The sequence below is a fragment of the Halichoerus grypus genome, chromosome 8, assembly GCF_964656455.1.
Source record: "Halichoerus grypus chromosome 8, mHalGry1.hap1.1, whole genome shotgun sequence".
In the NCBI taxonomy this organism is placed as follows: domain Eukaryota; kingdom Metazoa; phylum Chordata; class Mammalia; order Carnivora; family Phocidae; genus Halichoerus; species Halichoerus grypus.
This window is the reverse complement of record NC_135719.1, coordinates 2,775,201-2,790,123: the sequence shown is the minus strand read 5'-3', so window position 1 is coordinate 2,790,123 and position 14,923 is coordinate 2,775,201.

Sequence of the window (14,923 nt, the reverse complement as noted above, 5' to 3'; positions counted from 1 at the left end):
TACCTCAATTAAAAAATACTCAAAGATATATTTTAAAAAATGGGAAAGTGTAAAAAAAATGTCATTTTGGATTCAATATTATAAGTAAAAATACCTTTCTTTATCTGGGTAGGTCTTTATAAGTTATAAAAAGCTTTATATGTATGTTATATATACAAAATATATATGTAAATATAAGTATTATTTTAATATAAATATAATATAACTTCTAGGTTATAATATACACATATGTGTGTGTATGTATATGTATATACATATACAATTATAAAACCATATATATATAAACAATATGTATAGTTAAAAAGAAATAATAGGTCCAAAATGGAGTCACTTGTGCTAAGCCCCACATGACCAAACCAAAATTTACCATCTAACCTAATTGCAGTTTCCACCTTCCCCAGGAATGTAATATTAACCAGTCGGTCTAGAATTTCCTGGTTAGCATCCATGAGGTAATCCACCTAATAGACACTTTCGTCTCCTAAAAGGTGACCTTGTCCAAAATATTCCTTTTTTTTTTTTTTTTTTGGTTTATGACTTCTGTGTCCTATCCCCTCTCTGCCTTTATTTATTTATTTATTTACTTACTTATATTGATTTTATTTATTCATGAAAGAGAGAGAGAGAAAGCACGAATGGTGGGGAGGGGCAGAGGGAGAGGGAGAAGCAGACTCCCCACTGAGCAGGGAGCCCAATGTGGGGGCTCGATCCCAGGACCCTGCGATCATGACCTGAGCTAAAGGCAGATGCTTGACCGACTGAGCCACCCAGATGCACCCCGCCCCCGCCTTTAAAAACCTTTCATTTAGTCCAGCTCATCAGAGCTCCTTTCTCCTAACTAGAAGGGATGCTACCCAATTCATAGGCACTGAATAAAGCCAATCAGCTCTTCAAATGTACTCCGCTTATTTTTGTTATTTAACTATATATAGAAAATTTCATTGGCTCCTCCATAGAGCCCTATGAGGTGGTCACTGATATTTCCCCCACTTTGAAGGTGAAACAATCATGATTCCCACAAGTAAAGCAATTTCCCCAAGGTCTAACAGCTCACGGATGATGGAGGCACTGTCTCAAACTCAGACCCCTTTGACTCTGAAAGCAGCACTCCTCCCACCGGACATACTGTTTCCAAATATCACCCTTTACAATATTTGAGAAGAGGTGTTCTGACAGACAAGGGAGAATTTTGGGTATAAAAATATAGTCAGAGCCTTGAAAGTATGCTTGATAAATCAGTACTGAGATGTCATATAGAGCGGGGTTGGCAAACTTTTTCTGTGAAGGACCAGATAATAAATATTTTAGGCTTTGTGGGCCATACGGTCTGTGTTGCATATTCTTCTGTTTTGTTTTTTTAACCAACGATTAAAAATAAGGTAAAAATCGTTTTTAGCTCACAGGCTATATGAAAACAGGCTGCCAGCTCAATCTGGCTGTGGGTCTGCTAGACCACTGAGCCATCACAGACAGCAGAGCCTGTCCTTCCCAGCTTTGTGCAGCAAGAGTTTGCCTGGCTGGGATGGCCCGTGGGTCTTCACTCCATTGGAAACCAGTCCTTTCCATCTCTTATCTGCATGGAGGAGGCAGGGGGTCTGATGTGGGGTAAACGAAGAGAGTGTCGAGCAGGCCCCTGAACATGGGACTTTGGCTAACTCACTCAACGTCTGTGCTGAACATCTGTTGGTCAAGCACAACTGAGTCATATATTATCCTAACATGTGGACTAATGGTTTCCTGCCTTTCTTCACTAGGGCCCATTTCTCAGTTCTCACCAAGATATGTCCTTTAGGTATTACTAGATTTGAGAACTGGGCCAATTCTAGGAATGCTTTACCATCTGGTGGTAATGTGGATGCTCATTGTTGAGAGTGGCAGCATGGTGCAAGCTTTGCTCGTGGGTGGCCCTAGTTCTGCCCTTACTAGCTGGCTAACTGGTGAGATTCCTTGCATTTTTTTGCTTCCAGTTTGCTCACTTGCAAAAATAAGAATGTGGAGATGGGTCATCTATAAACTCTCCTGCACAGAGGTGCTAGCCTTACGCTAAGGGCCTCATGGAAGACAGTGTCCTACTCAACCTTTGAGTTGCTCAGAATTCACTAATTGGGCACCGTGTTCTACCTACTGAGTACTAAAGACTCCACAAAGTGGTTGGATGTCTTAGCTTTTAACTCTTTCTACTTTAGGACAAAAACATACGGACTGCAAAAGGTAGAAAACAATAGTTTTGTGCTATTGAGATTGTGTTTGGAAATGCAGTGTGGAGAATTAAGAAAATATTCAGACAACTCAATTTCAATTTTCTTCCAATTTTCTTGGTAATTCTTGTTAGCTGCATAGTTACCATTATTTCCCATTTCTTTGCTATGGAGAGGGGAATGTGAACTTTATACCCAAATATGAATCTTTCATTAAAGAAGTCAAATTTGGAATATTTCTTCCCATTTCTGATGGCCAATATGAGACATTATTAGTGTCACTGGGAAACGTAAGGGGAACTTTTTGGGAAATAATTGAGCAATATTATTGAGTATTGAGTCTTAAAAATGCTCCTATCTTTTGATCCTGTAAGTCCTCATCTATTGATCTATTTTAAGGACATAGTCATTAATGCTGACAAACTTATGCACAAATATATACATTGTAGCATTATTTACATAGATGTTGGGGAAATCTTTAACTGCAAGGAAATTGCTAAAACATTATGGTACTTCTACTCAGTGAACATTATAGTATGAAGATGTATAAAACCACCAATACGCTTTTCATGCAACAAATGACAACCAGCAAACTACAAAAATTGAGTGCACTTGCTTGTAACTGTACAAAAGGAAACCTGCTACCAGTTGATGTGCATTCAGTGATCTGCTACGTGCTTTCTAATTATCCCATTAAATACTCGCAGCATCCCGAGGCGGGTAACATTATTCCCATTTTCCAGTTGAAGAAACTGACGCTGAGAAAAATTGAGTGATTTGTTAAGTTCACAGAGACAGGAAGTGGCAGAGCGTGGATTTGAACTCTGGTCGCTCTCTGATTCTAAAGCTTTGGTTATATGACCTCTTATAAATTACTTTATAATGTCACAGACGTTGGGTGTTATACGAAAACAACGAATCATGGATCACTACATCAAAAACTAATGATGTATGGTGACTAACATAACATAATAAAATAAAATTTAAAAAATAAAATAAAGATTTTTATTAAAAAAATAAAAATAAAATGTCACGAACGTTAATAAAGCAAAATCTAAGGGGCTGTACCTGAGCTCCTCCCCCCTTGGCTGAAATGTCACTGAATTGCAAGGCTGGATGAATGGCTCAGGGATTGGGAGGCGCTCATGGTGCAATCCCAGTGCCCCCAGTCCTCTAAATGGGGAGAAGGCCTCCCCTGGCTCTTCTCCAAAGAGCAATGGCGTTCTGCCCCCAGGAAGGGACCGGGTGGCTTACTCCATGACCACTGTGGGAACAAATTGCTAGTCTTTGGAAAGCTCTTGGCCTTGAAGGATCACTAGGGAAGGGAGCGGTTCCAGCTTGCACACTTACACCAGAGTGCCTTGCCTCCTCCTTTATTCCTTCTTTTTCTTACCATCTGCATGTGGATGTAATAAAAGTGTGCTGGGTCGCTGGGCTCTTGGAGAAGAGGAAGAGCGTGATGGTATAATTGAGCTGTTACTCCCTGCCTCTCCAGCACACATTAGCTGAATAAAACATATAGTCAATAAAACACAACAAAACAATAAAACTAAGCCCTTTGGTGCTCTCTTATTGGGTGTTACGCAACCCAGAAACCTCTGGCCATAAAACGGAGAATGAGGGAAACTTTACACTTGCAAGAACAAAGACACTCAGGCACTAGGTTGCAAATGGCTCACTAAGCCCGAGTCCTGTTCACCGAGCACCTGGAAGCAGTTAGCTTTGAAAGCAGCGCAGGCTGCGGCTGAGGCGTTCACAGGCCCTCTGTGAGACCTTGTTAGGAACGTGTATGGAAATGTGCTTTTCATTAGGGTAGTCATTGATCCTACCAACAAAGATACTTTTCTTTTCGATGATAAATTTATTAGCCATGGGCAGAGGGATCACCTGCAACCCTTCTTCTCGGGGGGGGGGGCGGTGATGCGGGGACTTGGAGCACAGGACAGTCATATAGGTGCCAACGCCTCAAGGCTGTGATTTAAGAAAGTGGTCTCTTTTGACCAGTGGAAAATTGCAAACCAAACCTCAGCACTTTCCTAGTCTGGTTAAGACCAAAAGAAAACTGGAAGTTTTTATGGTCGGTGCCTTGCTAGGACTTGTTGAAAAGTAGGCCAGTGCAATTTGTCTATTTTGGGTTTCAGAAACATTTGTTCTTCCCACAAGAGGTATTTTAAATACCTTCAGGACTAAGATTGCAGCCCCAAACAATTCATTATTATTATTATTATTATTATTATTATTATTATTATTTTGCCTAATTTTAAAGCAAGTGTTGAAGACGACGCTGACAATGGATAGTAAGTCCCACTTTGAGCCTCAGTGGTGTGCCCATCACTAGAGTTCAAACACGCCGCTGTTGGTCCGGGGGCTACAGGGTGGGCCAGGGCGAACTGATGGGCGTGAGGCATCGAGGAGCCCCCTGGCACAGAATGCACCCTAAGGGAAGAGAATCAGATTTAAAGAAAGAGGACAGTCTTGGCCAAGTAACAAAAACTGAGTCATCAGTGAGGAAGGACCATTCTGAGTCAAGCCTGCTATATTTTTACTTAGACTTGTCCCCCACCCTCTGCTGGATTCACTCAACGGAGTGCTGGGTGGCATGTGGGGTGCTGGTTCAATCCAAACTCCACAAGACACTGGGGCATAAACAGACACGAGCATGCAGCACAGTCGGCGGGGAGCGAGCGTTCTTCTTCATGGGTGCTGGTGCATCTGGGTACACTCAGCAGATGGCACATGGTGACATATGGGATATTCTGTAAATATGTGCGTGAAACGTCCAGGGTTCCCCCAAATTAATTGGGCATGTTTGGGTGCGTGAATGTATGCATGATGTTTGTGGGCGCGGGGTGGGTAGAATCACTGTGGTTACAACCCTGTGCTAGTGGGGGGGGTTGGAAGAGGGAAGAACCACGGAGTGTATTTTCTTTCTTTAACGTTAGTGTTATTTAGAACTGTAGGCACTTGGGAAAGAGACGTATGGGTATTTCACCAAGGTGTCAAAATAATTTAAGCATGGATAAATAGGCTGTGGTCTTTGTTGAACCTGTTCTGATGGGTTTATCTCATTGCTGAACTTCACATTTTAAGATATCGCTTGCACACAGGCATCTGGTGTACCCACAATCCCCAAATGGTTTTAAAGGATTTGCTTCTCCACAGTCCTGTGCCACAGGAATGTGTGGGAAATGTCTGTCCCGTAAGAAGGATCGAAGTATTTGAATATTGTATCACATAGAGAGATGGCTGGTGTCACCTCCTGGCTTCCATTTCACACACACGGAAGTCATGAATTATGTTTCCTATGTGGTAGCTGATCATGTAGGGTGAGTTGTCACTTTGTAATACTCTTTGAAGTCATTTCTCCTGATTTCCTCCCTGTCCACTCTGAATGAAAGGAGACAGAGTTGGCCTTCTTGTGCAGGTCATTTCTCCTTAGTGCTTGGACAAACTGTCTGTTACTGCATCCACACGCTGCTCCGTAGAAATGGTCTTGCAGCACAGGCAGGCAGTGGCAGTGCAAACCGCTGGCCAGGTTTGTTTTTTTTTTATTCTCGAGATTCTAAACTCCTGAGTCCCTAATCTGTATTATATGTTTTGTAAGCCTCCCCCAGCATAGGCCTAAGTGCATCATTTTCATATGGAAAAATTTTAGTTTTTATCCATAAACATTTTCCAACCTCATCCATCCCCATCCATCTATCCATCCATCCAACCATTCATCCATCCATCCATCCATCCACCCATGCATCCATCCATCCATCCATCCATTTGTCCATCCATCCATCCATCCATCCATCCATCCATCCATCCATCCTTCCATCCACCCATCCATCCATCCATCCGTCTGTCTGTCCATCCATCCATCCATCTATCCATCCATCCATCCATCCACCCGTGCATCCATCCATCCATGCATCTATCCATCCATCCATCCATTCACCCATGCATCCATCCATCCATCCATCCATCCATCCATCCATCCATTCACCCGTCCATTTACCCATCCATCCACCCGTCCACCCATCCCCCAACCCCCTCCCCTCTAGAACCCTCAGTTTGTTTTTCAGAGTCCATCCTCTCTCATTGTTCTTCTCCCCCTTTGATTCCCCCTCCTTCATTCTTCCCCTCCTGCTATCTTCTTCTTCTTCTTCTTCTTTTTTTTTTAACATATATTGTATTATTTGTTTCAGAGGTACAGATCTGTGATTCAACAGTCTTGCAGAATTCACAGCACTCTGAATTCTGCAAGATCACATTTTCCATATTACTTGCTGATCATGGTGCTAGGGACAGACACCAGTGAGCAAAAGCCAGCATGGTCTTCAGCTCTGATGGAATTTACAGGGCAGTGGGAAACACAGATACTAATCAAATAATCACAGGAGGAATGTGAAATTGTAGCTGTGACAAGAGCTGTGAAGGGGGCTTCTGCTTCTAGCTCCACAGTGAATGAGATACTCCGAAAGCCCCTATTGTCAAAATATAGCTAGATGGCCATGAGTTACAGCAAGCATAACTTTAAAGACTGCTAAGCCAGAAATAAAACCAAGGGACATTGCCAAGGGCAATACAGATTTGGAAAGCTGTGTTGCTTGAAAAAAAAATATTGCTATTTAGTTAATTGATCAAGTGTTGTTGTGTTACTTTCCTTGATTTTTTTTCCCACTTGTTTGAAAGGTGTACTCTTATAAATGATGTTGGGGTTTAGGATTCATTTTTACCTCATATATTTTGAGGCCCTTTTACTTGGTGCATGTAAATGGTAAAATCTTTCTGGTGGGTTGGCTCTTTTCTTATTATGGAATGCTCCCTCTTTATTTCTAATCATGCTTCCTGCCTTAAAGTCTAAGTGGTCTGATATTAATATAGCTGTGAGAGCCTCATATGAGCTAATATTTGCATGCTCTATGTTTTTACATCTTTTACTTTTTTAAAAAAATATTTTATTTATTTATCTGAGAGAGAGAATGGGAGACAGAGAGAGAGCACATGAGAGGGGGAGGATCAGAGGGAGAAGCAGACTCCCCGCTGAGCAGGGAGCCCGATGCGGGACTCGATCCCGGGACTCCAGGATCATGAACTGAGCCGAAGGCAGTTGCTTAACCAACTGAGCCACCCAGGCGCCCCTACATCTTTTACTTTTAACCTTTTGTAACTATTTTAAAGTCCCTTAGAAGCAGCACATAATTGGTTGTTGTTTCTTTCTTTTTTTTTTAAACTGGTCCGGAAATATTTGTCTTTTAAAAAAAAATAGACTTTATTTTTCAGAGCAGTTTCAGGTTCACAGCAAAATTGAGCAGAAAGTATAGAGATTTCCCACATAGTCTCTGTTGCTGTACACCACAGCCTTCCCTACTACAAGCATTCCCCACCAGCGGGTACATTTGCTACAAATGATGAACCTACGTTGAAACGTCTTTATCACCCAAGCCCATAGTGCCTACCGCTAGGGCTCATGCATAGTGTTGTGCATTCTGTGGATTTGGACAAATGGGTAATGACATGTGTCCACTATTATAGTATCACACTGATCAATTTTACTGCCCTTAAAAACCCTCTGCACTCCCTCACTCTTTCTCCCCTGCCTTCAAACCCCTGCCAACTTCTGATTTCAGTAAAGCTTGGGGAAAAAAGCCAACAATAAAAATACATGACCAAATGAAAAAATAACAATAAAAATAAAAAATAGAGAAAAAAAAGGAGCTATCAAGCCATGAAAAGACACGGAGAAACCTTAAATGCATATTATGAAGTGGAAGAAGCCACTTTGAAAAGGCTCCATATACATGGTTCCAATTACAGAACAAGCTAGAAAAGGCAAAACGATAGCAATGACACAGGCCAGTACACAGGACAGCTACAAAAATCAGGACATTTACATCACAGGAAATAGCCATTCCTACAATCTAATCATCAGATTCCCTACGGTTCCATCAATTATCTCATTTAGGTCCCTTATAATAAAATGTTCCAGCCCAGAATTATGTTGTATGTTTACTTGTTATGCCTCCTTAGTTTCCTCTGGAGTGGGTCCTCAGCATTTCTTGACACATTTGCACTTACGTAAAGTTTCTTCATGAGTCTCAGGTTGTGCGTTTTGGATAAGAATGTGCTAACAGTTATGCAGTGCTCACTTCACTGCATCCTATCAGGTGGTGCCCCACTGGAATCTGTCCCATAACTGATGATGTTTACTTTAGTCACTTAATAAAGGTGGTGGCGGTGGAATTTTAGACTGAAAAGTTATTCTTTTACTCTTTACAATTCATAAGTATTTTGAGGGGTGGTCCTTGGAAGCTATGCTTCATTCCTTCGCAAACTCAGTTCATTCAATGACTCATTTATATCAGCATAGGCTCACGGCTTTTTATTTTATTCAATTGGTTGTAATCATTACTGTTGTTGCTTATTGTGATGCCCAAATGTTGTCATTGTGGGGCAGTGGGAGCCCCTTCAAGCTGGGTCCTGTGCCATTCAGCGAGTACGTCCTATTTCCTAGCATAACAACGTGCTCCAGGCTCATGGTATCTCTCCTGCCTTGGTCATGAAAGCAGTCATTTCTCCAAGGAAACTTGGCTCCTGGGGTTTCAGGTAGGGGTTCTAGATGCAGATATAGATCTACAGATCTATGGATCTATAAGCATTTACGTTTATATTTATTTCTCTGCCTATTTACATGCATTGAAAAGCATGAGTTCACACCTACACATTCAATTCCAACCCCAAACAACATTACAGGATTCGTTCCAGTTTTGTTTTTGTTTTTTTTCCATTTTATTCACTTATTTGTTTGTTTATTTATTTAAAGTATAGTTAACACACAGTGTTACTCATTATAGTTTTTTCTCCTCTCATACTTACAAACTCCTTTCCCGATGTGAGAAACCGGGCTCCCATTAATCCTCGACATATTTACTTATTTGATGAATGCCTCTGTGTGTAGCTAGCCTCCCACCACCACCAGGAGCCCATTCCCTACCCAGGTGTTCTCTTTGCTTTTGTCCCTCCATTCTCTGTCCTCACACATGGTGCTGGGCTGACCCCGCCCCTCACGTGGGTGCCCTCTCACTCTGCCAGGGCCCCCAAACTGCACCAGGTTGTGCTCTGATGTGGATGTTCTTCTTGGCCCTTCAATTTTGTTGTTCCTTGTTTTGAAAGCTAATACTGAGAAGTAATTTAGTTTTAGTTTGGTCTCATTTGTGTGGTTCACACTTTCCTTCTATTTGTTGAATGGTCTTGATGTGTTTATGCTGCCCTCCATGACCCCCATCTCCCTGGACCCCTTGGCTCCTGGTGTAACACCATCTCATATTGGCTTCAAGGAGGCTCCAGGTTGGTTGTGTTATGGAGGATACCACAGACCCAGACACATAGCCAGGCATTTCTGTCTCTCTTCATTGTGCCCAGACCTCTGTGTCTCTACTACGTCCTAGGCAATAATAGCTTTGGGTGTAAAGCCACTTGCCACTTTTTCCAGCCTCCTTTGAAGTGTGGTGGGGAGCCCTTCACTTCACACAGTCCCTTGACTCTTTCTTATCTTATTTCTTATGGAAACTTTTTATCCCCGTCACCCCCACGGGGGCTGAGCTCTCGGACACCTCCCTTTTCCTTTGGGTCCCAGACCCTGAAGTTCCTCCATTCCGGTTCATTACTTTGGGATTATGTTTCACTTCTGGGCCATGCAGATTTTTGTTTCATTTTGACCTGAGTGACATCATCTGGCTCACCTATTTCTCTACTTTATCACCAGAAAGTGCTTTGAGTTGAACAAGTGTGTTGAAGTACTTCTCCAGCACTAATCACTGTCATCCTGGTCCCAAGTCCTTATGTTGGTTTCTATTCATACTTGACCTTTAATTGATTTTAAAAAAATGTATCCCTACTCCACACTTAAAGAATAATCATTTCTGGGAAATGGGCCAACCATTTGGACGGTGACAGCTGAGCAGTGTGCCTCATAGGATTACCATGGAGGTTCAAGTTGTGAGAGGGAGGCTAGCTTGTAAATTCTTTCTGCGGCAAGCCTGCAGGGCAGAGCTGAATGTGCAGATGGGGCTCATGTGGCCTCAGTTGTGGGAAGAAAAAATAAGTATCGAAACCTGACTTGTGTCTGCTATTGTCTTGGAGGACAGGTTGGGAACCTGTGGTTTGTCTGACAAAGTGGCGATAATCAGACCTGGCCATGTTCTTGCCTTCTGCATCTTCCCGTTCATTTCTCCTAGTTTCTGAATTTATTGTGTTTGGAAACGTGTGGGCTAGTGGATTGCTGTTCAGAAATATGCATGTCTCCCATGGTTGCCCCCTCCTCTCCGTCTCCAGGGGTGAAGTGTGCTTCTCTGCCCATTTCACGCTGGGTGTGGCTGTCACTTTTCTGAGCCAGTGGCATGTTAGTGGGCTTGCTGTGCCAAAAATTTAAAATGTACTTTTGCAGTGGGCTTGCTTTCTGGTATGTCTCTTTCACTATGAGCAGAACATGCCTGGGCTAGCCCACTGGTGAGGAGAGGAGAACATGTGGTGTACAGCAATACCAGCCCAACACCCCAGCTGAGCTGAGCCTACATTAATAATCCCCAGCTGATCTGCACTTGTGTGAGGGGGCTTACTGAGACTGGGAGAGCCACCTGGCTGAGACCAGACTACATCAGTTGACTTTTGGTTGATCCACATATGTGAGTTACATAGATGCATACTTTTCTATGCCACTGAGATTTTGTGGTTGCTTGTTACATAAAAATTAACTGAAATCTTTAAGGCAGATGAAGGGTAGCAATATGCCACCCCAAAATATGCCACTTTGGCATAAGGATTATTTTGAGCTGAGGGTAATTGAGAAGAAGCAGATAAAAGAAAAGTTCCCTGCCCTCTTCCTGTTTTCCTTGAAGCAGGACATAAATTAATGAAGGTGTCTCTCCTCTCCTCTCAGGAAAGATAAAAGTTAATCACCAGCGACAACTACAGACCCTATCAGCCTGGAGATGGCACCAGAGGAATCCACATAACAAATTTTGCTCACCAGCCTATATCTCCACACTTGGAAGCCTAAAACTGCTTTCCTTTTTCCTGTCGCTTCTCCACAAATGTACCGGTCTTGGCTGAAGATGTTACACAAGCCAGAGTTCTCAGCTGCCGCTTTGAGTTACTCATCTGTCCGCGGGTGTCTCCCATGTGTGCAGGAGGCATACATGTCAATAGACTTCTGTTTCTTTGTCTCTTGTTCATCTTGTATTACAGGGATCTCAGCCAAGAATTCAGAAGGGGAGGGAGGAAATTAGTTTTCCTTCCCTACACAAACGACACACCTTCTATCACTTCCATTACTTGTCAGGACCTGGCATCGCACATTGGGTTCCCAGTGTTTTCTTCCCCTTATCTTTGAATATCTTAGTTGTCACTACCATTATTTCATCTCAAAATCTTTTTCTGTTTCCTATTCAGGACTCCTGCCTTGTATCTCCATGACTAACTAGAACTAGGGTCTTGCCTTGTCTCTTTCATTTTTCCTCCTCTGAATTAAGGCTATGCTCAACCCTAAGTCCATTGATTGAGACCTATATCTGTTGATATTTGATTTTGCACATACTTGAACATCTTTTGGGATACCTTGCTTCTGGGCTCTACCCATCTGTCATTATAGGATTTCTCCTCCTGTACCACTAAATGCCAACCCCTTTTTAAACTGCTTCCTGGGCCTTTATTTTATTATTTTTTGCTTGCCATGCTTTTAAATATTGTGATTTTTTTTCACTGTCACAGTAATGTTTGGAACATGAAGAGAACAATCAGAGTTGTGCATGGGATTACTCCTGTTAATCTTGTGATGTATTCTATTCCAGTGCCAAGGTGAGTCTAGGCCTTGGCCATCCCTCTGCTTTTCTTCTCCATTCTATTGTAAGTACTTGGCCATGATCCATCCCATTGTGAGTTGTACCTCCACAATTATGTAGTGTGGATTTATGGTGGGTAGATTGGGATGAGCTGGGTGGGTGGGGATTATGGAGTGAAAACAGAAGCCATCACTTTTTCAGAGATGATACAGAGAAGCAAGAGGGATGAGACTGAGCTATCTGGCTGTCCAGACACACACCAGTTATGCAGCACATTACTTAGCTGGGGTTTCTATAACTGGATTTTCATCTATTGGTCTCTCAAACAGAAGCCAGGACTTGTGCTCTTGGAGCAACCCACACCCTGGCCCCCTTTTCATCTGGGTGCTGTCTGTTCTCCCCTGTTTGCACCATGTTCCTACAACAGAGTGTATTGCCAGCCTCCTTTGATATCAATTATTTCTGCCTCCTTGACACCACCCTCCATGATCACAGCTTGGACGTGGGCTTTCTAAGGTCTCATCCACTACACCTTACAGAATGTCTCTTGGCAGTGAAGCACTTCTGTTTGGGGCTGTATAAAAAGCATGGAGTCTATTCTTCTAACTTTGGACATCAGGGGTCACCTTCTTTCCAAGTTCCGTGGGCATCCCCTGTAGCTCTCTGCATGTTGTCTACAAAACCTCCAGATGTGATTTACGCATTCACTTCCTCTCAGGGCTGTCTAGCATTCACTGGCAGGGGATTTGACTTGGCAAACACTGAGAGGGAATGTGTGGCTATCTGCAGATAGTGATAAATGGTGTCCTCTCAATGGAAAATGTAAATTGGTGATGGATTACCCAATGGTTCTTGCTTACTTTAAATTGAAACATTCTACTGAACTTACCCCAACTGCAGAATTCTTATAAATAAACAAGCCTTCTTGGATTTTATGACTGTCGGCTCACTGCCAAGTGCAAACGTCCCTAGTTTGCGGCATGAAAATCCAGTGAAACAGAACAGGAAAGGTAGCCCAGAGAGAGAGAGCGCTAGAGAAAAGAGGGAGGCGGGACACAATAGAGGGACTTTCCTGAAAGGTCTGTGGTTGATTTTGCAAAGTGCTGGGCATCCAGAGGCTGAGGGGTGGGGGGTGGGGTGGGGGGAGTCCTCTGTTAAGCGCCTTGCCAAGAGCTGCAGAATCCCAAAGGTTGTGAGAGAAGGAGGTCCCTGCCCCGCACAGCTGGTGTTGGATGCTGTCACTCACCCATCTCCCTGCCACTTTTGAAGAATAGCGACTTTCTATTTTGAATATCAATGTGTGAAGTCAACTGTCCTCTAATCTATACCCACTGCTGGGACAGTTCCAGGGTTTTGGATTAAATACCCCAGCACAAATCTCTTTAAACCTCCCCTAAATAAGAAATTATGCGAGGCTCTGTCGTGGAAGATTCTGGCTCCCAGGGAATTAAAACCTTCAGCTCTGTTTGCTCTGCAGAGAACAAAGTGGCTCAGGAGCCTTCTTCCTAATTGGCTGATGTCGTTCTGTCCCGCTGAGAAGCGGCAGGCTCACAGCCTCACACCCTTGCTGTAGTGCACTCCGTGGCCGCTGGCGTCTGCACCGGGCTCGGGGGTTATTTTTTTTCTGGGTGCATTATTCATCCGGAGGGTTGCACCAAAATTATCACAAAATGAAAGCTTCACTCCAAGCAGAGTCAAATAGGATTATTGGACCCTTTAAGCTGCATTGCTTTACGGCCATTGTCACTTGCTCAGCAAAATTAACTGTGTTTTTTATTTGTTGGATAGGATGCAAACATTTTCCCTCTGTTTTAGGTTTGTTACGTACTTTCGTTCACAGACCTGGGGAAGATGAAAGATGTTGTTATGATCGGGGCTAGATGTTAGAGATGGGATGTGCCTAGGCCTATGTTAAAGCATGAAACCACTGCATAATGACGTGGAGACATTTGGGGAGACATCACTGCATGTGTCTCTAGGTAAGGGTGCATATGTGCTGGGGTGGAAATTCTCCAAACTTCCTGGCAGTCATTTGCTTACAGTTTTCAAAGAGACTTGTCTTTGTACAAACCCCTGCAGAGATTAGTTTCTGTCTTCAACCCCCAGACTGTGGGCACGTTTCTACATGGGACTGAAATGGTCAGACTGCCATTTTAGAAAGACCTCTGCTGACGCAGGAGGGAGGACCGAGGTGTGGAGTGGTGAGCTAAGTGAGAACAGGCATTCAGAAGGGCATCTGGGTCCGGGGGCCGCGTCTCTGAGGGGAAAGGGCCTAGGCTTCCTGGTGGGAGGAGTAAGGGTGAAGGGCAAAGGGTAAAGGACCAGTCTTGGTTTCCCTCCACTGAATGGAACGGAGAATGGGGGAGGCATGTGTCACACATCATTTTGGTGGCAGAGTTGACACGCTCACTCTGGCCAGTGTGAGAAGACAGGCAGAGAGGCTCTTTGGGAGGTGTAGACAGAGGCCCAGAGACCCTGCACTGTCCTGGGCCTACATCGGTGGAGCTGTGACCTCCTCGGGCCTGAAGGAAGAGGGTGAAGGGAGAAGTTGCTGGAATCCACGGGGAGGTCTGCCAGGAGGGTCTTTCCGGTGGGAGCTGGGACCCTCCGCAGAGGGACAGAGACCGCTGGACGCAGCCCACCCAGCGGCCGCAGCAGAAGGCAGCTGAGGGGTCAGTACCTTTCCCTCACTCCTCTCTCTCTCCAGTTTTCTCTCCCCTGGCCGAACACAGTTGGAAGGAGAGGCACGGAGCCCGCGGAAGCTCCGAGCAGGGGGCGGGTGAGAAGGGTCGCCGGTGGCTCCGGAGGGGCAGGTGGGAGACCTCCAGCCGTGGGACTTCGCCAAGGAGGTCTGTCGGGGTCCGGATGAATTCGGGGTGCCTATCCCACTGCACTGGT